The 27,533-nt window shown below is 47.7% G+C and overlaps 1 protein-coding gene across 6 annotated transcripts in view; it reads left to right on the forward strand.

Moving 5' to 3' along the window:
• The window catches only part of NCOA1 (nuclear receptor coactivator 1), a 155,125-nt gene that overhangs the window by 52,888 nt on the left and 74,704 nt on the right, over positions 1–27,533 (forward strand). Inside the window, exon 1 of one of the 6 annotated variants that reach the window (XM_048937297.1) lies at positions 20,134–21,174. The exons of 4 other annotated variants lie outside the window; for them this stretch is intronic. The gene's annotated coding sequence lies outside the window, so the exon portion shown is untranslated. Of the gene's footprint in view, positions 1–20,133; positions 21,175–24,400; positions 26,540–27,533 lie in introns of those variants that run through there. One more of the 6 variants, XM_048937300.1, reaches the window with a different exon arrangement.

A 27,533-nucleotide genomic window follows, 5' to 3' on the forward strand; every position in this document is an offset into this window, starting at 1 on the left:
TCCATAGTCTCCCGAGGTCCATAAAGCCCCGGCTTTAATGTACTCCCTTTACCTTGTTTTTTATACAATGAAAGGCATACATTTGTTTAATGGAGCCATCACAAATCCCAGCTACAGATGAGCTGCGGTATGTATATTAAAATATATTTTGAGAAGTTAAAATGAAATTCAGAATCAAAGGAAAATTGCCCCGTTGCTTGTTACAGTCCATATCCAAACGTCACCTGGGAGGAAGCATCCTCCTGTTAGAAGCGTGAATGGTTTGTTAAGAGGGGACCAGTCCTATCTGTGGGGAAATTCTCTGCTGTCTTAAGCCCAAGTGTGAAGAGCGGAAAGGCAAACTAATTAGCAAATTTTAATAACAAAGTAACAGTATATCAGATGGATCGTATGTCTTTTCGCTTTGGATTTATACGGTCGAGCAGTTCCTGTGTCTCCCGGAATGTATAACAAATGAAGGGAAAATCTTTTATTAAGATATCAGAATAAAATTCGGAGAGCAACAGGGACGTATTCAGAGGAGCTCTATGGCTGTGGCAGCTCTAATAGGAAGCGGTCTGGAGGCAGAAAATCGGGAAAACCGCAGGCTTCGAGTGGAAGGATTAACAAAAACCTACAGCAAACTCAATGAAAATCTGAATGGGCATTTCAAAACCCGTAATTACCCAAATGAAAGAGCAACAAAGGAAATCAATGCGCGGGAAAAGGTCATTCAAGATCTGGATGAGGTTTGAAAATAAATATAAAACTGAGCAGATGATGTGCTATGGACAGGTAATTGGTATCCAGGAGTTGGACTCTGTGTTGGCCCCCAGTACAGGAAGGATGTGGAGCTCATGGAGCGGGTCCAGAGGAGGGCACTGAGATGAGCAGAGGGCTGGAGCACCTCTCCTATGAGGAAAGGTTGAGGGAACTGGGCTTGTTTAGCTTGGAGAAGAGAAGGATCCAGGGAGAAGTCATTGTGGCCTTCCAGTACTTGAAGGGAGCGTAGAAACAGGAGGGGGAACGGCTGTTTGTGAGGGTGGATGGTGATAGGACAAGGGGGAACGGTTTTAAACTGAGACAGGGGAGGTTTAGGTTGGATACGAGGAGGAAGTTTTTCCCCCAGAGGGTGGTGAGGCACTGGCACAGGTTGCCCAAGGAGGCTGTGGATGCCCCATCCCTGCAGGCATTCAAGGCCAGGCTGGATGTGGCTCTGGGCAGCCTGGGCTGCTGGTTGGTGACCTGCACACAGCAGGGGGTTGGAACTGCTTGAGTACTGTGGGCCTTTGCAACCCAGGCCAGTCTGTGATTCTATGATTCTATGTTCCTTGTGAGTCCCTTTCAACTTGGTACATTCTGTGCTTCTCTATGGGGGCTGTGGAATGGAACTTCTGCCCGTGCAACTGGAATGGGAGGGGTGGGAAGGGGGCAAGGGGAGAGACATCCTCCTGTGATGTGCTCTGTGTTTCTAAGCCCTTTAAATGCATAACTTCTGCACAGCAGGAATGTGGCTCTTGGCAAAGAATGGATGCTGTAAATAGGAATTTGTGGAAGTTTATTGGGCTTGCCATCCAGATCCATACATTGCCATTGTTGGGGCGTAGAAAAAACCCTCGTGTAGCAAGGCAAGATATGTTTAGTGGTCATGTAAGTGGTCAGTGGTTGAGTTTCACGAAGTTTCTCTTTATTGCAGCATAAGTGAGTGTGCTCCTTCGCTGTGTGTTTCTTGAGGGCAGCCAGCTGTAGGAAGTGGGAAACACTGAAGGATTGCAGACAGAGCAGAGTTGCAGGAAGCTGTTGCAGGGTGAATGGTAGTGCTCCTCAGAACTCCCTGTGTTTTCATCTCATGGATTTGTTGAATGGTTTGGGTTGGAAGGGACCTTCAAGCTCACCCAGTCCCAACCCCTGCCATGGGGACACCTTTCTTTTGGGGCTGCCCAGGGCCCACCCATGGCCTTGGGAACTGCCATGGATGGGGCGTCCACAGCTCTCTGGGCAGCAGTGCTAGGGCATCACCACCCTCTGAATACGGAATTTCCATGTAACATTTAACCTAAATCTCTCTTCTTTTAGTTAAAAACTGTCTCCCCACATTCTGTGATCTCATCTTTCATCCCTCTCTCCTGTGTCTTTAATTCATAAAAACAAGTAATTAGAGACCAAGCACATGTCAGAGTGATGATATACAGATACAGCTGGAGCATTTTTTCTTAAATATAATAGGATAATGTCACAAATGGGCTCCCTTTGCTCTAGATTTCTCCAGACCCCATCTATCTTTAGATGGAAATACAGCTGCGCAGCGGTCTCCTGGCTGATGGAGGAATGGGGAGGGAGCTTCTCTAGTTCATGTAAGCACATTATTTATGAACGTGCCATGGAGAATGGCAGTGCTGCAAAACACAATGCTAATCCTATCATATCCCTGTGCTTCATTACAATTAGATGCTGTTTGCTTGTTCTTTCCTTCAGACCTTTCCCACCCTGCTCTTGTCGATGCGCTGGGTCTCGGTTTTGGATGCTGCGGTGGTCTGTGCAAATGATGGGGTAATAATGGATGAATGACAGGGTAGAAGCAATCCAGCAGCTATTTTGCATGTTAAATATGAAGGACAGATAAATTTTACAGCTGTTAGCAACGATGAGAGCATTCACAGACAAGTAGACAGTCATGAAAAAGAATAAAACTCACTCAGTGTGTACCACTTATCACCTATTGTCAGCGCTGTGACTATGCAACATGGGGTAAATAATTTCAGTAAGTACTGAAATCTTGTTAAAAATTTAATTAACTCATTAGCAGCCTGATAAATATCTCCTGGCAGCTGGTGGAACTTCTGCTGGGAGGCACATGAGGGGCACCCACCTCAGCTGCTTCTTCTGCAGATATCATGGGAGCTTCCTTCTAACACTGCTAGGTGTTCCCATCCCAAAGCTGCCAGCAGGATGGAAATAAAGAATACACACAGCTGCCTAATTCTTTGCTGTTTCTATGGGTAAGTCAGCAGAGGAAGTGATAGCCGTGACACAAAGATAGGAATGGAGACCAGTGAAATTACTCTTATTTTGTATTTTGGTAGTGCAGCATTTCTGGAAAATACGTTGGATGCTTCCCTCCTCCAATCTGCATGACTTCATCAAATACACTGACTTGTGTATCTTTCAAAGACAGCCCCCCCCAGTGTGTGGAATATTGACAGAATTAAGGAAACGAGTTGCCTGGAGAGGTGGTGGATGTCCCTGCAGACAGCCAAGGTCAGGCTGGATGGGCTCTGAGCACTGATGGAGCTGTGGGTGTCCCTGTCCAGTGCAGGCAATGGGACAGACTGCCTCTGAGGGTCCCTTCCAACTCAAACAGTTGCTATGATTCTGTGCATCCATCCTCTATCACCCAGGTGTGGCAGCCCCAGTCCTGCAGCCCCCATAGCACCGTGCTGCACCTGAACCTTTGTGTGGCTTCGTTTGCTCAGGCTTTAATAATGGAAGGGAAAGAGAACTGTTCCTTATGTAACAGTGCGATGGCATCAGTAGAAAACAAGCCGCATCCTTGTGGTGCATCCTTGCACCAGGGTCAACTTCATGCTGAAGCACTGGAGCCCTCGTGTTGATGGTGTAGGTGGAGCAGCTGTAGGCATTGCGTGCACTTGGGTCATGAAACTCAGCCCCATGTGCATTCACGGATCCTCGTGAGCTGATCACTTTTGCCCTTTCTTTAATGGCTTAGTAAATACCAGATACTTTTTTTTTCTTCTTTTTTTCTTTTTTTATTTCCCCAGCAAGTTTCATCTTCCCTTTTCAAAAAATGGTGCTGGTGACCTCAGCACTTTGTTGCAGAAATGTATTTGCAACGCTGACTTCACAGTTATACAGAGGATATGTTTGTTATCATGTGCACAAGTTTTGTTACGTAACCTGGCCTTCAGTTTTTGCAGTCTGTGCTGTAAGATGCTTTATGTTCTACCAAATGCCCATGGTGCTGGGCTGGGAGTTTGCAGCCAGGTAGGTTTTTCCTCCTATTTTTTTTTTCTTTTTTTTCCCCCAGCTGAAATTTTCTTTAAAAAAAAATTGGGACTTCTGCTTGCATTCCTGCACTTTTGGGAGCTGCTTAATTCATTAGCGATGATTACTGATTGGTTGGACAAAGCAGGAAGCAGTGTCTCTGGAGCTCTGTTACAGTGAAGTATTTTAGGGGAGAATTCAGCAGAAGTGACACGGGGTTACTTATAGCTCGCAGCCCTTTGTCACCTTTGTGCAATCCTACGCCTTTCAAAAGATGTCCTACTTTTGGCAAGCGTGATGTGGAGCAGCCCAGCTTTTATGCTGTCTTTTCTCAGGCGCTTGCCTGTTTTTGTGCTATGGAAATGCTTTGTTTTAAGGGCTGCCGAGTAGGGTTGGAAAAGGATTTTAATGTCATTTCGCCTCTCTAACGTGTGGTTTGTTGCATTGCATGTGGCCTCGAGGCATGGCAATGTCACCTATTGCTACCGGCGCAGTCCTTGGTGGCCAAAGGCAGGTTCTGTAGGTACAGCTGAGCAGGGTGCAGCACAGCACGGCCCTCCAGGGGTATTTGGGTTCCAGGGGAGCCCAGCTTGCTGGCAAGGAGCAGGTTTGTGCTTTCCACCCACACCTCAAGGCGGTTGCAGACACGACGCCTTTGCTCACGAGATGCCACCAGCTGAACGGAGGGAGCAAAGTCATCAGTGCCCTCCATTTTAGCAGAGCCACTATTAATATCTGTGATTTAATAGCAGCGTTGTGGTCTTGTTTCTGCAGCCCTTGCCTCCTGGAGCTCCCCATGGCCTGTGCTTTTTAATTAGTTTCTCCTCACATTACTCCATGGGGGAGCTGAGCTCCCTGACCCCTCCTGGTTTCCCCATTCCTCTGTGCCGTTGCGTCCACACGCTCCTTACAGAAGACTCCATTTTCCCTTTACCAAGATGAGCTCACACCCATTTCAGCAGCATGAGATTGCCCTTTCCCTCCCCATTTAAATATAATTGATCACCACTCTTTCTTTTTTTAACACACCCTCTGTATCTAGGGCACAAGATAGTAGGTACCTGGTGCATAATTTTTCTGCAGTTCCTTGTAGCAAGGATATGGTTTGTGAGAGGTGAAACAAAGCAGCTCGGAATGTTTGTGTTTATTCCAGAGGCAATGTATAGGAAATGTGGGTACAAAATGAAACCCTGTCTGATTTTCCCTGCCAACAAATTAACAGCTTTTTATTTTGGAGCATCTCCCACTGGGTCCTCCTGAACTTTGAGTTTTGCAAGCTTCCTCCTGCAGATGCCTTTGTTGCAGAGCTAATGTTACAGGAGCTCTCTGCAGCTCGCTTCAAGGAGAAAAGCCTAAAGGAGAGTGTATGTAGGAATTACATAATGGAAAAGCAGATCTGACTTTCTGTGGTAAAGCGAAAAGGAATGATGTGTTGGTTAACTGCTGCTGAAAGGCTGCCCCAGCACCCCAAAACACAAAGTGGTATTGGCACATGGTGCCAGGCTCAGGGTGGGTTCTAAGGACAGGTCTTCATTGAAAGAAAATGGAGGCCCTTTAAAGTCCTTTTGTTCCTCCAATGCATTGCTTGGTGAATGCAGCTGAATGGGAGTGACCAGTCAGGAAGGGGATAGATAGTGGAGAAAAAACTGTTGTAGGTAGATGGAGTTTTAAAAAATGTGGCTTTGTAGTTGTTATGGATGGAATAGGACTTGGCAGCTCGGGCTTTGAGTAACAGCTGGCTTTCAGGTAGATGGTGCCAGGGTTGGAGTGCATCCTGTGGGGCTCAGGAGCATCCAGTGGAAATGTGGAGCATCCTGTAGGACCGAGCAGCATCCTATGGGAATGAGGAGCATCATGTGGGAATGAGGAACAGTGTAAGTCTCCCAGCAGCACCCACATCCGTGCTGCCCATTCCCCTCTAATCTAAAACACATTGCCTTTATGTGCACTTGGTAGCTGGGTAGCTCAGAGAGCTTGGAAATGCCTTACAAAATCACAGTTATGGCACTGAACAATCCTCTTGTTTAACTTTTTGTTTTTACACAACACTTACGTGAGGAAGTGCCTTTATGAAGAAGTCACGCTCAGTTTCCATCTCCAGGATGCCCTGCAAGCTATGCCATGAAAAACCCAAGGAGAACTGGGCGAGGGCACCGTGCTTGCTTGGAGTTTGGCGAAAGGAAGCGCACGTGCTTCTCTTGCTGATGTACTGTTAGCTCTGCAGACGTGCATTTCAGTATTCCTGTTGAGCTGTAAAGTGCTGTCAGTGCTGGCAGACCTCATTATAAATAGCACAGCCCAAGTTGTGCATGCCTTATGCTTTCACTTCACTATGGAGCTGCAAAATTTCTTGCAAACAATGGTGAACGCTACTTGTGCATGGGCTAGACTTGAAGCTGGAGGTTTGGCCTCGCTCACGGGTGCTCTGAATTTCTTTCCAAAGGTACAGAGTATTGGTAGCTTCCCATACAGCCCTGTGGAGCCTGCTCAGCGTGGTTTGGTGTCTGAGGTTACTTCTTGGGAGCAAGAAGCAGTAATTAATGCTGCATCGAGCTGCTAAGGTTTTTCTTCCTGCTGTGATTCATTTTTGTGCTTTGAGCTTCTATGCGGTGCTTGAGAGCGTGGTGGCAGTTCTTGTTCCTAGCAGGCTGGCATTTAAGGGCAGGATATTGCTGCGTGCTGTCCTATAGGGAATCAGATGTTATCTAGAGATTAGATTGCATTAATTTAGGGTCAGAAATTTGTTTTACCACAGATAATACTTGATCTCGGGCAAGGAGCCTAAATTCTCTTCCTGGTTTTGTTCTAAGTCTGTATTCTTCTTCCTCATCAGAATAGCAGAGCTTTATTTGAATCTGAGTGTGAGACTTCAGCCGTATCCATACTCTGTACCCCTGGGCAGGCACAGCAACCTCCCGGGTTTGTCACACACTTTTTTTTCTCCTTAATGGTCTCCATACCATTTCCTTAACACCACTGTCTTGCTCAAAGTGGCCTGGGGAGCTGATATCATCCTTGTGTCCTGCTTTGAGCAAACAGCTTCTAAAATAGGATGGTCTGGAGGAGGGAGAAGGGTTTGTCTTCAGTTCTCTTGTGAGGAAGAACTGCAGACAGCAGCATTTGGGTACAAGGGTTTTTCTGCTCAGACGTGTCATCAGCACTCCTAGTTTTGGAAGACTTACAGAACCATAGAATTGAGTTGGAAGGGACCTTTAAAGGCCATCTGGTCCCACTCCCTGCGGTGAACAGAGACCCTAAAGCTCCATCAGTGCTCAGAGCTCCATCCAGCTTGATGGTGTCTGCAGGAATGGGGCAAGTTTCTGTCTCCAGAGGACAGGAGGGCATTTCCAGGAGAATAGGGTATCGATGTCCAGAGAAACGTTCCTGAAACAGCTGGAGTTTTGGGTTGACCTCAGTGGAACACAAGATGGTGGTGGCCTCTTCCCACCATCACTGTGGGTGGAGGGACCTAGAGCATCTGGGATGGGTTGGGATGAGTTGGGTTGGATGTGGTGGGATGGGATGCTGCCTTGTTCTTCTCTGCAGCAAGACCAACCTGAAAGCTGCAGACCACCTTTAGCTCACAATGGAAGGGGAAGTTTTTCTGCATTCATTCCACAGGGCCTGAGGCACAAGACATTTTTCTAATGTCTGTTTCTATAAAATACTGTTTGTTTTCTATTGTTAGTTGTAAATAGGGAACATGCAGCTCTCTCCTGCCCATGGTCTTGGAGCTCTTTTTTCCAGTGTGTGGCAGAGCAGGCACCAGGCAGTTGAGCTCGCAGGGAAGTGTGGTCTGGGCTAAATTGTGGCCATTTTGGCAAGACAATGCATCAAGAAACCACATGTATTTGTATTGTGTCAGAGTATGCTGGCTATTTTTACCCTAATTCTTGTACTTTTTTTTTTGAGAGGTAGCAGCCTTCTGTTTGTGGTTGGAAGGCCGCAGCATTCCTGCAATATCTAACTTTGCACAAGCAATGCTGCCCTTTGAGGAACCATTAACTTGTACTGGGGTTTCACAGGGCTTCATTCCACCAAAGCTTGGAAATTTCCTCCTTTAGCCCATCCCTCTTTGACTCAGCAAAGAGAGCCTCTTAGCATTAACACCCACTGACTAATTAGTAGATCTTAAGGCACTGTGATGGTTTAGCTCATCCTGAGGGTTGCCTTATGGCGATGGGGAATGAGCTTCAGTGATGCTTCAGCAAAAGTAAGGCCAAACCTGGCACCAATGGGACAATTGATGGGACAGTCACCTCATTCTTGTGTCCAGAAGAGCCACAACCAAGTGCTTAGAGGCAGAGTCACAATGAGTAGTGCTCAAAAGAGGTATTCAGTGGTGTGATCCCAACTCAGAACCACAGGGTGGTTGGGGCTGGAGACACCCCGAGTCCCTCTGCTCGCACTCAGGCAGCTTTTGGTAAAATGCCAGGGTGAGATCCAGAGCTAACAAGAAATAAAAGCAATGATGACCTTAAATTGTACCTGCATCCCTGGCTTGAATGGATGAGAAAGCCCAAAGGAGACTACTTACCGCAGCCATTGTGTTGGAGGATGTTTTTCACTGTCAAATTCAATTAAAACATCACTTTGATTGAGTGATGGAAGAATGGCCATTCCTGAAATTCCCATCAGGTCGGCATGCTATTTATTTACTTATTCTATGGACAGGCTGCACGACAATGGCAGCCACAGATTTTTGAAGGCTTTCATACCTTTCTGCTGATGTCTAAAGTGCCAAGTAACAGAGGTAGCATTGCGCTGTGACTGATGTCCCAAGGTTTGCCCAACTCTTGGTGCTTCCCCTCTCCTGTACCTGCCCCAGCTGGGTGCCTCGCTGCTGCCGTTTGTCACCGCCTTCATTGCCGTGCAGATAAGCACACGCTATTTCCTAGCACCAATTATTAGATCAGCAGATGCTCAGGGGAGTACTTATTAGAGAATGTCATGTTAGCAGTCCCAAGGTGTAATTATGCTTGCAGATTTCTCTTGCTTTAGCCGTGTTGACAACATGCTTAGATTAAGGAGAGGAGGAGGTGCTTTGTGCAGCTGCGATGGGAGCACGAAGCTGACTCCCTGTGAGCTCTGCACAGACCTGGGCATGCTCACATCTAAATGGAGCTTGATTTGTGCAGTGTGTTCCTTCTTACCCTAAATCAAGGGCTTTCACTTCCGCTGTTCTTCTAAGGCTGAAGTTTATGCATCTCTTGGTAGGTGATGCAAAAAATGACTGCATGTGCGTGTAGATGTGGTCCACAGGGACATGGTTTAGTGGGCAGTGCTGGTGGTAGTGGGTGGATGGACTTAGAGGTGTGTTCCAACCTTGATGACTCTGTGATTCTATGACTTCCTCAGGCAATCCCAGTGAAACAGCCTCAGAAGAATAAACAAAACTCAGCTTTGCAAGTTTTAGGGTATGGTATGTCATTAAAAAAATACCCAGATAAAAATGGGGATCTTGCTAGGGGATATTCAGAGCAAAATTAGGATTTTAGGAAAGAGCCTTTAGTGTGTGAAACATCAAGCTCCTCTCAGAACAGGCTAACAATGAATTGCTGAAGTGCTGAATTTCTGTTTAAGCAGGAACAAATGCTCAAAATATATTTTAAAGTATTTTGACAGATACTAAAGTAATCAGCGTGAAAGTTAGTAATTATCTTATGTCTGTGATTTTTAATTTTTTTTATATAGCAGGACCCCTGGTTGCTCCATAATAAGAAACCTTTCTGTTCCTTTTGGTTTTCAATTGAGTCTCAGTTAAACACAATTATAGTTTTGTGGGGCTGTTTAGCAGTGTGTACAAATGGATGGAAACCCCTTATTCTGTTGCCTCTGAAAGCTTCCACATGATCTTGTAACTCATTGCAGAGTGCTTAGATGATTCCCAAAGCTTGGAAATAGCAATTACTAACTGGGACAAGAGCCAGCTTAAATTAAAACTGGCTGTAGCCTCTTCCATGCATTGCTCTTCTGACAAAAGGTGTGTGAGCAAACTGCTGCATGGACAGCCTGGTCTGGTGGTCCAATGGCAGGAGGTTTGAGACTAGATGATCTTTGAGGTCCTTTTCAACCCAGGCCATTCTGTGATTCTATCATTCTGTCATTCTTTGGCTTATTGAAGTGCTCTGTGCAATGTTTTCATCTATAGGTTTGCACATGAATTCTGAATCTCGCTGAGGTTAGGTGCACTCCAAAGAGCCTTGCATCTCGACGTCAGGTTCGGTGCTGAAATCCAGCACTGGATTTATGAATGAATAAATAAATTAAATCAATCAGCAATAGGACTTGGCAGTTCAGAAGACTTCTCACTTTGGAGTGTCAGCCCCTTTGGGATCATGTTCTTCCATCAAACCCATGTATTTGCTTTGTGCTGAAAGCATCTGGCTAGCAAAAGCATGGAGGCATATGTACTGCTAAATAATACTGCGAATAGTAATGATAATAATAATTTTAAATGTATTAGGATGTAGGGATTTCCCACTAAGGCCAGGACCACAGGCTGGCACTGGCCTGCCCAGTCCGTGCTGGCTGTGTTGGAACTCTGGACACCACACGTTGGGTTTGCCTTCCTTGGATGTGCCAATCATTGGAGTTGAAAGAGACCCTTAAAGTCTTATAATCCAATTCCCCTGCAACAAACAGGGACACCTACAGCTCAGTGTATTTCAGTTGACCAACTCCAGAGGTAAGGCTGATCAGCAGCAGTGAGACCAAGGTCTTCCCGAAGCCTCCATCACTGTTCTGTAGTCAGCTGCAGAGAAGGAGCCTACATGGACCTTGTGTGACCTGCATAAAAACAAACGCACAGATTTTGCTCAATGAACCCAGTTTGAGTCAAGCCAGACTTCTCTGCTCTCACAAGAAATAAAACAATTTGGTCTCAAAAAGAGTGATGGGTACAGTGGTGGAAAAATGAGAAAGGGAGGAGAACAGGATAAAATTAGAAGTAAAATAAAGGAAATGAATTGGAATCAAATGGTACTTGCAGTGTGATTTCAGCATAGCAGTGGATCAGTTAGGAATAAGGTTTGCCTCTGGACATTGGCTGAAGGTGTTTGGGCCGGGTTGCTCCTTAGTGTGGCTTTCTTTGCTTGTTTTCCCCTGTTTTTTCCACATTTCCCCAGTGCCTTCCCCTTTTCACTCATATATTTCTCAGTGCTTTTTCTTCCATTTTCCCTCATGCTCTTTTCCCCTTTTCTTTCCCTTTGGGACTGTTCTTCAAAACTAGCTTCGTAATTCTTTGTGCATCCTCAACTCCAGTGGCCAGTAATGTGTTCGACATTTTCTCTGCCATGCAGCATTGCTTGTTACCTGGCATTTGTAGGTATTGATTACAGTGTGAAATGTGTAATTCATTACTTAGCTGTCCACTGTAATTTTAGGTTTTGCCTGAATATTTAATTGGGACACGAGCTTCTGATATTTCAGGATGTACTGAACAGAAATGTAATTGATTCTCAGGCTTGCCGCTGCAGCAGTGCCAAGTTATTATATCATAAAGACAGGGCACAAAACTGCCTTTAACCCAGTGCTGGCTGCAGCCAGCTGCTGGGTCTGGCTTTGGCACAAGGCAGGCTCCAATTTAGCAATTTCCCAGCCCTGCTGGAAATCACCCCATGTTAGGGTGTGCTTCTGCCACGAGCATCCACACGGTTGCCATTGGCTTTGGATAGCTTTGCTGCCCATCCATCCGGCTGCTGCAGTTGCTCTGCTGGGTTTGGATCCTGCAAGTCATCCAGGATATTTTTGGAGTAATCTTCTGGTTTGGGATGAGGCTGAGGTGCTCAGAGCAGACAGGGGTCAGTTAGTGGGGTGGCACTGGCACAGAGTGCACAACTGATGCACAGCCCTTCTCCTGCCTGGTTCTGCTCACATCGCCTCTCTTCTGCTCCCCTGGCTCTTCCTTACATTTTCAAGTCTCCAGAAAGCTGACTTTATGGTTTGTTTTTTTTTTTTGCTTACCAATAGCTTTCCTGACAACTTCCTCATGCTGAAGAAAATTCAAAATTGCAGCTGGGAGGGATGTGGCTATGATATAAGCATTCTCCTTTCCTTTTCCACTGAATTGTGGTGACCTCAGAGGGATTTCCTCACCTGGGAGAAGGATGAGGATAAAACTGAGCCTCTGCTAGGAAGCAGCTTGTATTTCTTTATGCCATCTCTGCATTAATTGCTGCAGAAATAATGCTGGAGGGCATTTTGTATGAGTTTTCTCCATTCTTAGGTAGAGAGAAACGTCTCCTACAGTGTGTTCCTATGACAGCAGCAGGGCAGGAGTCCAGCTGGGAGATAGCTGTGGAGCTTACAGGTTGGCCAACACCAGTCCTTGGGGCTCCAGCTGATGTCCCTTCCACACTGTCCCTCAAGCTTGGGATTTGCAGTGGAAAGAGGAAACATGCAAAGGCCACAAAATTTGCTTATAATGTTACAGACTCTTACATAAGCAAAGAATTAAGTATACACAGGTATGTTGGCTTCAACTTGCAACTTCCTTCTTAGAAGAAATGTTGTTGAGTGTTAATTCCCTGCTAAGGAATTCCAGTCCTGCAGAATTAAGCCTCTTGTCCTCCTGCACCCACGTGTTCCTTTGGCATCCAACCCCACTGTCTCTGCACTCCGTGTGAGCTACTGCAGGCACAGCACAGATCCCTTTCATTTGTCTTTTCCTACACTGAGTTTATCTTTTTTCCGTGTTCCTTCTGCTTTCTGGAACACTTTTCCAACTTTTCATCAGTCTATTAGATCACAATAGAATCACAGAATGGGTTGGAAGGGACCTCAAGGACCATCAGGCTCCAACCTCCCTGTCGCATGCAGGGCTGCCAGCCTCCACATTTAATGAATGCAACAGTTGCATAGTTTGCATTTCTAAGGAGACTGATCACCAAGTGGTGATGCTGTGTCCTGCTATGTCCATTTTCACTGTCCTTTGCTTCTGTTTTTGCATCTTTTCCCATGAAATGGAGATCCTGACCCTACGAGTGGCTCTGCCTCAGCCGTCTTTTGGGACAGGATGTGGAGCAGCAGGTCATCCTGTGAACTTAGCATCCAAATCTTTGCAGTCATGTGAGGTACTCAGCAGGAAAACAAGGCAGAATGCAGCCTTTCTCAACACTGAGCATTGGTGGGGAAGATGTCTGTGCTGAGCTGAGCCCATCCAGGGCCCTTGTGAGGAGTGCTGGGCTTCAGCCCTGTGTCTGCCAAAGCTCTGTGAGGAATGGGATGTGCACATTAGGTTGCAAAGGGAAACTGTCTGGGATGTCTGACCAGCAGGGTTACCTTTAGCTTCTGGGTAGTCTTTGCAGTGGGGTTACAAAGCACATGATCGACTCTGATTTCTCACATTTGAAAGAGAAAATGCCAAATCTCTGCCACTGGTGTAATTGTGCTGTGATTACCAAGTATGGAAACCATCTCATGCACATTGCTCATCCAGCTCGTTTACATCCAGGCTGTTTGCAGAGGCACAGAAGGAAGGAAGGCAGATGCTTGAGTTCTCGGGCTGTGGGCTTCTTGAAGACAAAAAAAGTTACCTTGCATGTGAATTATCCAGTTGAAAGCACGTTGCAGGAAAAATCAGGCCATACAGTTAAGTTAACCCTGTAACCTCTGGTCTCTGACTGGATTCCATGCCCCCAGGGTTACAGGGCTTTTGCTGGGGTGCTGATGTAGTGAGACCTCCTCGATGTGGAGTTGTGTCTCTTCCAAAAGTGGGAGCAGACAACATTTCTTGGTATTCTACGTTAGCTTTTAAGTCTTCCTTCCTTTCTTAAGGAGACAGAGTTCAGTCTTTTCCTTTCTGCTCTGCAGTATGCATTTCAATAACCACCTGAGGGGTTTGCTGTTTCTCTCTGCCCCGCTCATCTAACATGCGAATCCTTTTCCCTCTGTAAATGCAATCCAGGGCTGCTCTATGTTCCTCAGCACCCTGACACCTGACACACAAATTAAACAGCCTGCTAATTATATGCTGAAAGCCAGCCTGGCTGCTTATTCAGGTCTCCACTCCAGCTGTGGAAAAGCATCCTTTAGCTAATTACACTCCTGCATCCGTCCCTCCTGAGCTGTTCCAGAGCCAAAGCAGCAAACACTGAGAGCCACCCTGCTGCAGGGACAGGTTGGATACTTGGAAACATTTCTTCTCATAAAGAGCAGTGATGCAGTGGCACAGCTTCCCCGGGGAGGTGGTGGGATCACCATCCCTGGAGGGGTTCCAGAACCATGGGGATGTGGCACTTAGGGACACATTGAGCATGGTGGGATGGGCTGGGATGACAGTTTGCTGGCCACTTTGATGCCACCTGGGGTTGCAAGCTTCAGCAGTCCCCTGGTTGTTCCTGGGGTGGCTGGGTCGTATGGTTACAGTGTGAAGTCAGTGTGAAGACAATGCTTCCTGGCTGCCTTTGGGTGTGGATAGTTGTTAAGTGTGGGCTGGGCTCTGGGCAGCCTGGTCTGAATCACAGAATCACACAGAATCACAGAATGGCCCGGGACCTCAAGGATCATGAAGCTCCAACCCCCTGCCACATGCAGGGCCACCAACCTCCACATTTAATTCCAGCCCAGGCTGCCCAGGGCCCCATCCAACCTGGCCTTGAACACCTCCAGGGATGGGGCATCCACCATCATCTGGTGGTTGGCAACCCTGCACATAGCAGGGGGGTTGAAACTAGATGATCATTGTGGTCCTTTTCAACCCAGGCCATTCTATGATATCATATGATAGTGCATTGAAGGGGATTGGAAGCTGCTCCCTAGGAGTTCCTAGGAGGCAGAATGCAGGGCGCTCTGCTTTGGTGTTCATCTTCCTTTGCTGGATATGAGGTGAAAATGCATCTCGTGTCTGCTCACGTGTGAATCCCAGAGTCCCCTGAGCCTTTGCTTGTTGCACAATAAGCTGCTCATGCTGGGACTCTCGTTGGGGCAGCCCAGGAGTGCTAAAATTTCTCTACACGGAGCTGTTTGCAGGATCAAGCTTAGGCTGTACAAAACCCAAACTTATTAAATTGCAATATAAATGTGTCAAAAACAAAAAAGTTCTTTAATGTGTCTGGAAACAGACCTTAGCTGAGCTAATTTTAAGCATTTGTGAGCTTAGTCTAATTCCTTTGGTAGGATTTCTCACTGTCTCAGGCACAGGAGGAATGATGTTGGTGCAGTATCTGAGCATGTGCCGTTTGGGAGCATTGTAGACATTCATATACACTCATAACATTTGGTTAAGTTGTGAAGTTTTAATGGTGCAGTGACTCCTTGGGAGCCATGGAGGTATTTTGGAAAAAGACATCATCTTTTCTTTTGGTATAGAACGGTAAGCACTTGGAAATAGAAAAGCTCTTAAGAGCACGTTTAGGTTTTAGCACGGCTTTGTGTACCACCTCGCTTTTGGTTTCAGTTTCTGAGGCTCCCAAGAAACGTGATATTTTTGGACTATAACATGAAAGCAATAGCTGGAAAACGATTGCAGCAATCTGCACAGAAGCCCTCAAACAAGAGGAGCATTTCTCGCCGTTCTGTGCTCATAGCTCTGCCAACAGTAACCATTTCCTTGCAGACTTTGTGAGGTGTCTTTTAACTCCCAGCCTTCAAAAGCAAGTTCTAGAATCTCTGTTTGCTCAGGAAAGCTTGTGTTAGTGGAGCCCTCAAGCACTGCAGATGAGCAAAAGCAAATTCGTGCTTGACTTTGGAATTGTTTCTTCCTAATCCCTGGGAGTTAGCAGCCAATGCACCCCCAAGGCAGTAGAGTCTGCACACCTTCCAGCTCCATGGGATGAAGATGGAACAGCTCTGCTTGGTGCTGAAGGTGCCCAGGGGATCCTTGGCCATGGGTAAAATTGTCCCAGCTGCTTTCAGCTCCAGTTTTGTCCCTGTGAGGCTGAACCATGCCCTGAGCTGCATCCCCGAGGTGCTCTGGGAGTGTTGGTGTGTCCTGTGCCCTGCACGATTTTGGGAGCAGGGTTCCTGGGCAAGCCAAGCCCCACTGAGCAACTCAGGCACTTGCCACTGCATTAAAGAGAGCTCCTCTCCTTGCCCCCCGGAGCAGTTTTCACCCACGATTGCCTATTTCCATCCCCATGTGATGGGGTGTCTTTTTTTGCTCACGCTCCTGTGGGTGCAGCTGTACCAATCTCTGCAACATGAAACCAAGTTTGGGGAAAGTGGCTTTCAACCCTCGATTGTTTTGACTGAGTGATTACAAAGGGCACTTTTAGGAACATCTGTTTATAATATGGGAAGCACGGTGGAACACTGCCAAGGCCACGGGACCGAGCATAGCACCTTCCTCCACAGTGTCCCCACCAATGGACAGTCCTCTAGGTCTGAAAGCGTGGCCCAAAGCCCTTGTTTGCAAGCTCTGGAGCCATGGATGCATTGCAGCCTGTGTCCCCAGTTCTCAGCTCAGGTATGAACAGCTCTGCCAGCGGACCCAAGCCTTGAGCCATCTTGCACAACTTGGGGAAATGTTGCAGGACCTGCTCTGCCAGTGCCTGCGGCTGAGCAGGGGGAATATCAAATTCTGGGGAGTTCTGCTGCGTGCAGAGATGGGGGAGATAGCACGTTGGTCTGTGTTTTCCTTCCTCTGCTTTAGCAGCTGCTGCTCATCATCCCTCCCCTCTGTACCTGGGGTTTGATCAGTCGGTGCCAAAATCAGCCCTTTGCAAACAAAAGGTGCTTTCCCTCCCTAAACTCTCCAGGATTTGCAGTGTGGAAGGGGGCTGCCTCTCCCACAGTGCTGAGCTGCTCCCTGCTTTGTTTCATTCAGAGGTGCTCCTTCCTTCCCAAACACCTTTTTGTGCCTCTGTGGTGAGTCCCTTGCCTGGAACAAGATGTGGTTTTCCCCATAGATTGGGTGCAATCTCATCACCCACCTTTATTTTGTGGCATATCAGCTGAGAGCGCTGTTTTATGTTGTTGGTGAATCACTGACATCACACCATTTCCAGAGACTGAGAGCTGTCACATTTGGTGGCACAACAAACCCAGGGGACAGCCACAAACCCAACTGGCCCATTGTGTGCAGGGTTTGCACTGTGCTGTTCTCCAGCATCATCCTACATTGTAAATGCATCGCTGTCAGTATGGACTGGGCTTCAAGTTTTTGATTTTGTTATATAAATATAATGCTCAGGTGCTGCTGGCATGCCATGAGATCTAAGTCTGGAGATCCCAAACCCCAGCCTGGTTGGGGCTGGAGGCACCTGGGGTCTCTCTGATTCACTCCAGCCCCAGCTGGGCTGCCCAGAACAGAGTGCCCAACACCACAGCCAGGAGCTGTGGGAGATTCCCAGGGAGGACCCCCCCCCTTTCCCCCCGCTCCCTATGCTGGTGAATGGCTTTGGGTTGGGAGCAAATTAATGCCCACCGGGCAGAGAAGGCTGCAAGAGAGCTGTGCTCCTTGTTGTTGGCCACCAGCAGTGCTCCCAGACAGGGCACAAAGCTGGTGGGGGACTTGCAGAGGGCTTGCTCATGGAGCTCATTATATTGATACTCTCATTAGCTATGCAATTTGTTTGAATGTGGGTTTCAGGATTTTGCATGGCCCTTGCTGCTCGTGACATGAAGTGACAAGAAGAGCTGGAAGCCAATTGTATGATAAATGTGGGTGAAGCTGACCTTCTCAGCAGGCCATGGTCCAGGTGATGTGCTCCTTTCTCATCCATATGGGCTCATCACCAACTGTAAAGGGAAAAACAAGCATAGGTGAGTGCTGAAGAAGTGCACCCAACCTGCAGAGGCTCCCCAAAATCTCCCTGCATTAATCATTCCCTGTTCTGCCCCAAGCATCTGCGTTGCCTTTGGGGAAGAAGTAGTCTTTTGTCTTCTTGCTGTTTAAGGTAGAGGACAGGAGTTGGTCAGGACATTTCCCACTTAATGCACTGCCTTTTACATTTGAGATTGCCTGCTGGAGATGCAGCCCTCGGCAGTGCAGAAAATGGTCGGTATTTTGGATTTTTTTTTTGTGTGTATTGAGGAAAAGATTAAGCATGTGTGTGTGTGTTTGAGTCTTTAGAACATGATTAGATTGTGATCCCCAAGGGTTAAGGATTTCTGTATTCCCTGAGTTTTTGTCCCTTTCTGCACATGCCTCCCTGCTTCCTTCAGCAGTCTCAGGCAGCACTCCTCTGTAATGCAGTCATTTTACCGAATTGCTCTGCCCATGGTGTGTAATTTTGATCAATCTGCTGCTGTTGGCAGGGTAGGGATGAGCGCTGGCGCACGTATCTTCTTTTTAAAATAATTTCTAATAGGCTGGGTCTGGTTCTTTGCATCCTTATGATGATGGATGGGTACAAAGATAGGGAATCATGGCGTGATTTGGATTGGAAGGGACCTTAAAGCCCACCCAGCCCCAACCTCTGCCATGGGGACACCTCCCATAGACCAGGCTGCCCAAAGCCCCATCCAACCTGTCCTTGGACACTGTAAGGGATGGGCACTGGTGGATCCTAATGTTGCTGCACACCAGAGCTGGCTGCTCTCTCCAGCTCACTGTCCGCTATGAGATGTGCCAGGGGGACAGAGGTCATCATATTCCTTGGTGCAGACCATCTGGGACCTGTCCTGTGTCTGTTGAAGGACACCATACATGCAGTGGGTTTCTGCATGTGTTAATGGGATTATTCCTGTGGTCGTACCCAGTGTTCTGGAGGCACCATGAAAATTATCTGTGCTTGCAGCTAGGGACCTTAGAAACAACATCAGCATTAACAAGTTTCTTACCTTCCCTCCGACTTAGCTGGAGAAGCATTTCTCCTACTTTCCAGGCTGGAAGAGGATTAGAGGTGGCCACACAAGTTTACCTCCGACTCTATGTTTCATTAACCTTAATCTCAAACCCATGTTTTTTCACACATTCCTGGGGCAAATGCTGTGGGGTAAGAAGCACACTGGAATTAACATGCTCTAAAAGCACCACAAGCCTCTAGGTGTGGAAAGCAGGACACACTTTGCCCCTGGGCACTCGATGGATTCTCCTGGCGATGCCAGAGGTGTTAGGATGACGGTTGGACTTGGTGATCATGAGAGTCTTTTCCAACCTATGTGATGCAATCTCATCCCAGGCCACTCCAGCCCAGTGCCACCTCCTCCTGGGAGCCCTGGGTCCCTGTGTGTCCCTGCGTTGCTTTATCAGCATCCTCCAGGACTTCTTCCATCCCAAACTCTGCCCTCATCTTGTGTTCAAGAAACATGGCAAAGTGACACTTAGGGACATGTTTTAGTGGATACAGTAGGGATGGGTTGGGGTTGGACTTGGGGATCTTGAAGGTATTTTCCAACCTCAATGATTCTATAGTTCTATTTAGGGATGGTGGTGATGGGTTGATGGTTGGACAATGATCTGAGAGATCTCTTCCAACTTTAATGATTCTGTGATTCTGTGCTTTAACGGGCATGGTGGTGATGGGTCAGCTGCTGGACCTGGGGACCATAGGGGGCTCTCCCAACCTTCATGATTCTAAGATTCTGTGCCATGGTTCCATGATTCCAATGGTTCCATGATTCCAATGGTTCCTCGATTCCATGGTTCTATGATTCCATGGTTCTACAATGCCATGATTCTAAGATGCCAGGATGTGTGCATCCTGCAGGCACAGCTGGCTCCCAATTAAGGCTGGTTACCTAAGCCGTTACAGTTAGATAAGAACAACAAAGGCAAACCATTTTTTAGAAGCAAGGCTGAACGCAGGGTATCTCTTGATTGTTTTCTCTTGTCACATAATTGAACCCTTAGGACCTCTCTGCTCCATAGGAGGGGAGTTATTTTCATAACCAGTTTGTAATTATTCCTGTTGTGGAACCTCTTACAAGGCATTTAAATGAAAACAAGACGAGCAGGGAGGTATTGATCCCTTCCCTGAGAAGGCGAGGATCTGCTCATTGCGTGCTGTTTCCAACACGTATAGGGCCAGAAAGTGCCCCAAAGTATTAATCACAGTGTATTTCTGGTGCTGGGGGAGCAGGGGCTGAAGGAGCATGTTATTGATTGGGAAGGGAGCAGGCAGCAGGACCGTGACCTGAGGGGCAGAGCCCATTAGAGCAGCAGTGCGTGGTCCCCTGGGCAGTCCTGGCTCATTATGGGGCTTCATGGGCTCCTTGCTTTTTTACAGGTACTTGGTGGACCCTTGAGGGACCCTACATGAGACACCTGGGGGCATCATTCATGTACACACATAGAAAACATGCATATTATTGTATATTGTATATAAAAATATAACTGAAAATACACAATATATAGTACAGTAACCCTTGCTACTGACTCAGCGAATGTCTCCAAATATTTGCAAGAAGAAGAAATACAAATGTTCCCCAGTCTTTGTGCCCACCTCAGTGCAGTGCATCAAGCTCTTCCTCGCAGACCCCAAATGCATTTCAGTGTCAGCTTTTGGCCATCTGGGCAAGTGTATTTGTAAACAGCTCTCCCTGTGTCCTCCTGCCTGAAGTTAGACGAGGAAGTTTCCTGCAGACTGTGGTTTTGCAGTCATGCCCTCATCTGTAAAATTCCAGCTTTGCCTTTGGTTTCCTTGGTTGCTGCTTCAAATAGGGGTCTGCTGTATGTTTAAATCCTTTTGGGGCAGGGCTTTTAGTGATTTGGGGGGGTACAACTCTTCTGTGTTGCTTTTTCTGCCCCCCCCCCCCTCCTCAAAGTTTGTGCTTCTTTCTCCGTGCTGCTGAATGTCAGGATGGCACCACTGCAGAGTTTACAGCACACGCCATCCGTTCGGAAGAACATCTTTTGTTTTTGTCGCTTAGCAATTCCAGGCTGAGCTTCTATTTCACCAGCAAAAATTCACCCTTCCCTTACCCAGAGCTCGAGGAGAAGCTCTTTAGAAGGTGTATTTTCTAGCCAAGAAGGTATTGCAAATCACATATATACGCATAGATTATATATGTGTGTCTGTGTGGCTGTTCGAATGGGAACAAAACAGGGCTCGATGCATCGCACCTGACTTGCAGAGAGCTCTAAGGAAGAAACAGAAACTCTTGGAAATCCTGGCTGCAGCCCAGCCTGAAATCTGGAGGAGGAGGCATCGCTTCAGGGCGTTCCAGCAAGCGGGAGCCTGGTGACAAACCCAGCAGGAGGATGGCCCTGGTGTCCTACAGCTGACCATGGGCTGTTCGTCCCCGAGGAGCAGCACCCAAAGCCCAAAGGTGGATGCACGCGGAGGAATTTGCAGCTGCAGATTTGGGGTGGGTAGAAGGAAAATGGTAATTTTAGCACGGGTAAGCATGTTTAACATTCAGCAAGGAGGGATTTGTTTGCTGGCCCAGCTGGTACTGAAAATAAGCGCCAGGCTGTTACCTAGTAACTTGGATTTTGAGTTGATTTATCAGCAGCGTGCTGTAACGTTGGATTAGCAGCGTCCCAGGTACCCCCATGAGGATGCACCATTCACTTCCCTTTCAGGAGAGGGCTTTTTTGGGGGGGCTTCAAGCCCTACACTGTGCTGAACTGCTCAATTTGTGATTTGCTTCAGCTCCCCACCCCAGCCCTGCCACCGATTTCTCCCTTAATAAAGGCAGCCTGTGGGCAAGGATGAGACTGGGGCTTTTGGGGAGCACATTTGTATCTCAGGGTTGGTAACACTGAGGCTGGGAAATGCATCTTGCTGATGGCTGCCCAAAAGAATCTGACACGCTTCATTAAGTTCAGTTTTTATTCAGAGTTCGCTCTTTTGAATTGGAGTAAATAGAAACATTAAATGCTGACAGTTGCTTAAAGTAGACATTTACCACAAGCTTTGTTTTCGAGATGCAGAAACAGAACTAATAACCTCGTGAATTCTTCAGTTTCTTACAGCTTTTTTTAAGCAATGGGCTGGAATATCCTGAACGTGCTGCCTTCAGCACGCAGGCAGGCTTAAACACACGTCTTGATTTGTTTGCTTCTTAACCCAAAGCAAAAGCTCATAAGGATGATTTTGAGTGAGTAAAGGGCATTGAGTCAGATATCATGGCCTGAAGTGGGCGTTGAAGGGAAATGGGCTGAATTCATGTTGATGTTTTGTTGATGAATGGTTTGTGTCAGATGCAGAGCTGTGCTGCCACGAGTCCAGGTGGGTGTAGGATGGTCTGTGGGATGCCAGCAGTGCTGGCAGCACCTGGTGTCTCACCAGAGCTGCTGGTGGTGCCCTGTCCCCTGCTGGGATGGTAAAGCTTTGCCAGGAGTGCTGCTGGCTGGTGCTTGCTGCGGGCAGACACTTTCTTCCAGATGTTATCAAATCAGAGCAACGTTTTCCACTTTTTCATTTACCCTGAAAATCATTTTCCTTCTGTGAAATCCTCCTCCTGCAGCATCACCTGCTTGGAGACTCAGAGAGCCCAGGCCATGTTTTTCACCCTGAACCTGGAATGCTCCAGAGTGCCAGAAGGCAAAATCACCACTGCTGGCATTGGGCCAGGGCTTGTCTTTCTCCAAATTCTGCATACTCCTTCTCCACTTTAATTGGGAATTGCTGATTGAATCATAGAATCACAGAATGGCCTGGGTTGCAAAGGCCCACAATGCTCATCCAGTTCCAACCCCCTGCTGTGTGCAGGTCACCAACCAGCAGCCCAGGCTGCCCAGAGCCACATCCAGCCTGGCCTTGAATGCCTGCAGGGATGGGGCATCCACAGCCTCCTTGGGCAACCTGTGCCAGTGCCTCACCACTTCCTCCTAAGATCCAACCTAAACCTCCCCTGTCTCAGTTTAAAACCATTCCCCCTTGTCCTATCACCATCCACCCTCACAAACAGCCGTTCCCCCTCCTGTTTCTATGCTCCCTTCAAGTACTGGAAGGCCACCATGAGGTCTCCCTGGAGCCTTCTCTTCTCCAAGCTAAACAAGCCCAGTTCCCTCAACATTTCCTCATAGGAGAGCTGCTCCAGCCCTCTCAGTGATCCTCCTCTGGACCTGCTCCAAGAGCTATTTGCATGGTGAAGAGAGCTCAGATTTATCAGTGTTCACTGATCCCATACAGGACCAGGCTCCAAGTGTTATGATGGGACTTTAGGACATGATGCTGGTTGTCACAAAACCTCAGGTTTGTCATGATGCTTCAGCTCAGACCTACATGTGGAGCACACATGCAGCCACCTATGTAAGGTGACACATTATGATTTCAAGTTGTGCCAGGGGAGGTTCAGGTTGGAGATGAGGAAACATTTATCCTCATACAGAGTGGCACAGCTGCCCAGGGAGGTGGTGGGGTCACCAAACCTGGAGGTGTTCCAGAACTGTAGGGATGTGGCACTGAGGGATGTGGTCAGTGGGCACGGTGGGGTGGGCTGCGTTGGATTTGGTGACCTTTCAGTTCTTTTCCAACCCTGACGATTCTATGATTACTTGCAGGTTCTTTGTGGCTATAAGCCTTCAGTTTGTGCTGTTCCCTGCTCTTTCCCTACATCTGGCTATGGGTTGAGGCATGATGTGATGCCATGGGTACTGCTGCTGCCTAGGAAAGAAAGCTTTGATGTATTTGGGTAGCCAATATTACCTTTACTTAAAAGTGAATGTAAAGCCAAATTTTGTTTCTGAATACTCTGGCTAGCCACCATGTATATATTGGGTATTTGACCAGCTTTCACTTCTCTTTTGACTCCTTTTCTTGAGCTGGAAGTTTGACAGCCCATCATGGAGTGCTGCCTTGTGATTCAAGAAGTGCCAGTGGATGCAGAGGGTGGGAGATCATAGCATCATAGAATCATTTGAGTTGGAAGGCACATTCAGGGGTCATCTGGTCCCACTCCTGCAGTGTGCAGGGACACCCACATCTCCATCAGGTGCCCAGAGCCCCATCCAGCCTGATTTTGGCTGTCTGCAGGTACAAGGCACTACTACCTGTCAGGGTGACCTATGCCAGTGCCTCACTTCAAAAGAACTTCCTCCTTATACCCAATCTAAATCTCTCTTATTTGAATTTGAAACCATTTCCCCTTGTCCTACTGCAGCAGACCCTGTTGAAAGAGTCAGACCCCTTCTCTCTTACAGCTTTTAGATACTGAGACCTGGGGGGAAAAGTCCCTGAGTTAGGTCTGGCTGTGAGCTGGGTGGGATTTGCCCTAGATGAACCATATGGGACCATTTGTCTCAAAACCAGTGCTTGATTCAGGAGAAAACATAAAAAAGAGCAATCATCACTGTGTTATGGGAGCAAGGTGCTCAGTGGTGTGATCTGATGGGATCTGAATCATAGGATCATAGACCTGCTTGGGTTGGAAGGGACCTTGGAGATCATCTGGTTAATTGCCATGAGGGTTTTGTCTTCTTCAAAATTATATCATACAGCGAGTTTCTCAGTGTCCAACATATTGACTAGCAAATATCTGGGGGGGGGGGAGGGAGGAAGAAAAGAAATTGGAGCAGACGAACGTGTGTTTAGCTCCTCTTTTAGAAGGGGAGGCTGAAGGTCAGGTCCGGCTGCCGGTGATGGATTGGCAGCGCAGCAGCCAGCGGGGATTCGCTTTCCTCCGCTCTCTCGTTTCCTGCAGGCTTATAATTAATCACCGTGCTCAGGAGAACGGGCAGGAGGAGGAAACTCAGGCTGCCTGCAACAGTTCTGTAGCTTCTGCAAATTCGTCTTTGTACCGCAGAGCTTTTGTCTTGCTCAGCTCTGTGCGCGGGGGCTCCGAGGCACTGAGCTGGGGGGGGGGGCTTGGGTTGCACCCTGGGCCGCCTGATCCTATGTTTTCTGTGTTCAGAGGTGGAAGGGAGAATCCCATTCCTTGCTGCAGCTTTGGGATACACGAGGCAGCCAGGATGCAACGTAATGAAGACAGAATTTGCTGTTCCACCCAGGTTAACATCAATGTTCTCGTGCGGCGCTCTGCTGCTCGAGAGGCAGATGCAGCCATGACAAAGACGTCTATTAATCATTCATTTAACACAGCAGCTGTAATCAGATTCATTGCTGGAGCCTGGCCATTCCAGAACGGGTATTTTTGTTGCTGAACTCATAAAAAACGGAACAGCTGAAGGGGTGGAATTTGTTGGTAAACTCATGAAACTTACCATATTCTTCATTTTTTTTGGCTTTCTATTACACTTACCAATTCCTCCAAGGACATGGGTGTTTTCCAGCAAAGGCAGCCAAAGGGTTAAGCAACAGTAGAAGAGATTCCAAGTCTGCAAAGAGCAGAAATATCCCTTCCGAATAATAATAATGATAAAGCTCTGCTTTGAAATAATTCAGATACTAAATTGGAAACGTGTGATTTGAGCTCTAGGCAGCCTGATGGTTGGCGACCCTGCACACAGCAGGGGGGCTGAAGCTAGATGATCATTGTGATCCTTTTCAACCCAGTTCTATGATCCTATGATTTGGGTGCAGCCTTTGGTGTAGTTTGTTCCATGGATGTGTAGAAAGCAGGCCCTTCATTTGGAGACTGGGTTTGGTGAACCTCTCAGCTTGCAGCTCTCCCATCCCCTCATGCCATCATTGTGCAGTTGGAGCACACAGGGTCTGCAGTCAGCGCTCGCTGTTATTTATCCCATTGGTGTTGGTGCCTCTAAGTCGTGGTTTATTTTAAGTCCTCCAGGGCTTCTTTCTGTCTTTCTCCCTTTCTCATATATATATTTAAAAGTATTTTGGACTGTTTTGTTCCCTGGTAAACGCAGCTGCAGGGTTTGAGCACGTTCTCCTTTGCTGACGTTTGGTTAACTCCCCATCCCATCACCACGCACCTCCAAGGTCCTTCCTCTATGGCTTTCTGAGAGTGCTCTCCTTCTGTTCTTTGACGTCTGTAGCTGTGCAGGGTGAGTCCCTTCATGGCAATGATTCATCTCTGATGTCGATACAGAGAATCTGGAAACTCAGCTTTCTTCTGAAGCAAAGCATAAAACAGGGACAGCAGAGGGAATCCCTTCCTTGGTGATGTTCCAATGCAAAGCTGGTGGCAAAAGTGCAGCTATTTGGACCCGGGTCAAACCAGCCATTGCACAGCCCAAACATCTTCAGGTTCCTCTTATTTTCTTTCCTTTAGTAAAATAGCTTCCAGAGCTGTGTGCACAGCGTGGCGTTATGGACACAGTGAGCTCTGCCTGCCTGGTCTGGGCACCACCAGCACATGGGGCTCTGGGAGCAGAGTGACAGGCCAAGGTGCCATGCAGTGAGCCCCCCTCCAAGGATGGAAATAGAAACACGGCTCTTTGTTGCAGAGGAGCCACAGGGCAGGAGGGACAGGTTTGGATCTGCAGAGGGCTTTGGGGCTATTTGGTCACACAGTGGCTTTCTCCTCTCCACAGCACAGCAGTGACGCCTGCGTCACACACAGCTCAGATGCTGAGCTATAGGGACACACATGAAAAACCTGCCTGAATTAGAAAGAATCAAGCATTCAAGCAGTGAGTGCATTGCTTCTGATTGCAAGATATCAAGAGAAATCAAGTCTCTAGGAGCCGTACCAGCCCTACTTTTCATCCAGCCCAACAGCAAGCATCAACGCTTGCTTTCTCCCCCACCCCAAGCGCTGCTGTGCCATTGCAATCACCCACTGGGTGCCAACGGTGTCTCCTCCTGGTGTGTGTCCCCCAGCATCGCATGGAGCAAACCCAGGGGAGCTCAGCAGCCAGCAGGTAAGGCTGTCCTCCAGCAGAGTGCCCGGTTTTCAGGGCACTGCAAGTGATGGGCGGGCAGCCGCTCCCCGCACCTCCTCTCTGTGTGCTTCTGCTGCAGAGGGAACCCTCATGGCTTTTATTTTTTTTAAGGCTTTTATGTAAGGTGGCAAAGAAAGGAAGCTGTCCGGGGAATGGATTCTATTTGCATTTTCCAAGGCTGCCTTCCCTTCCCTCGGGCATTTTCTTTCTATCGATCTGTGAGCTCTGTGGGTGCCGGCGGTTCCGTAGAGCCGTGCACCTTGAGGATCATTGCGAAGGAGAGAGTGACGTGGCGCGGTGGTGACCTTGGAAATCAATGTGTCAATGTTTAAGCTGGAGAGAGAGGTCTGGCAAGAATCCTCGCGGCGAGTCGCAGAAGTAAGGACATTAGTTTTATTTCAAAGAAAAAAAAGAAAAAAAAAAGCCTTCCTCATTAAGGGGAAAAAAAAAAAAAGCTGCTTAACGTTCGTTAATCATTGATGGGAGATTGAAAAAAGCAGTGGATGAAGTTAATGATTTCATGTGTGTGTGCGGGGGGAGGGGGGGGGTTGCACAGTTTGCAGGAGCTCTCGCCTTGCTGGAAAGCTGTGGGGGGCTCTGAGTGCTGTTCTGTGCTTCGGTCCCGAGAGGCTTTGAGTTATGTGTAAAATAAAGTCAAAAACAGCCCTGTAGAGATAGGTTTAGGGGGTGGTTAATGGGGAGACTGCACGTGTGGCTTGCTGGAGTGCTGTAATGCTGGCAGCATGCGTGCATGGTGATGTTGGGCAGCCTAGACCTTGCCTGGGTCAGAAGTTCTGCTGCAACAGGAGCTGGTGGCACGGCATGGTGCTTCACACTGCAGTGCCCGTGTTGTGGGCATGTTCAGGTGTGATGCACCACATTGTTATGGGCTCGATTGGTGGAGATGGGTGGTTAGGATTTAGGCAAGGAGGCTGTAGCAAGGTGGGGGTTGGTCTCTTCTCCAGGGCACTAG

The sequence above is a fragment of the Lagopus muta genome, chromosome 2 (genome assembly GCF_023343835.1).
Source record: "Lagopus muta isolate bLagMut1 chromosome 2, bLagMut1 primary, whole genome shotgun sequence".
Lineage (NCBI taxonomy): Eukaryota > Metazoa > Chordata > Aves > Galliformes > Phasianidae > Lagopus > Lagopus muta.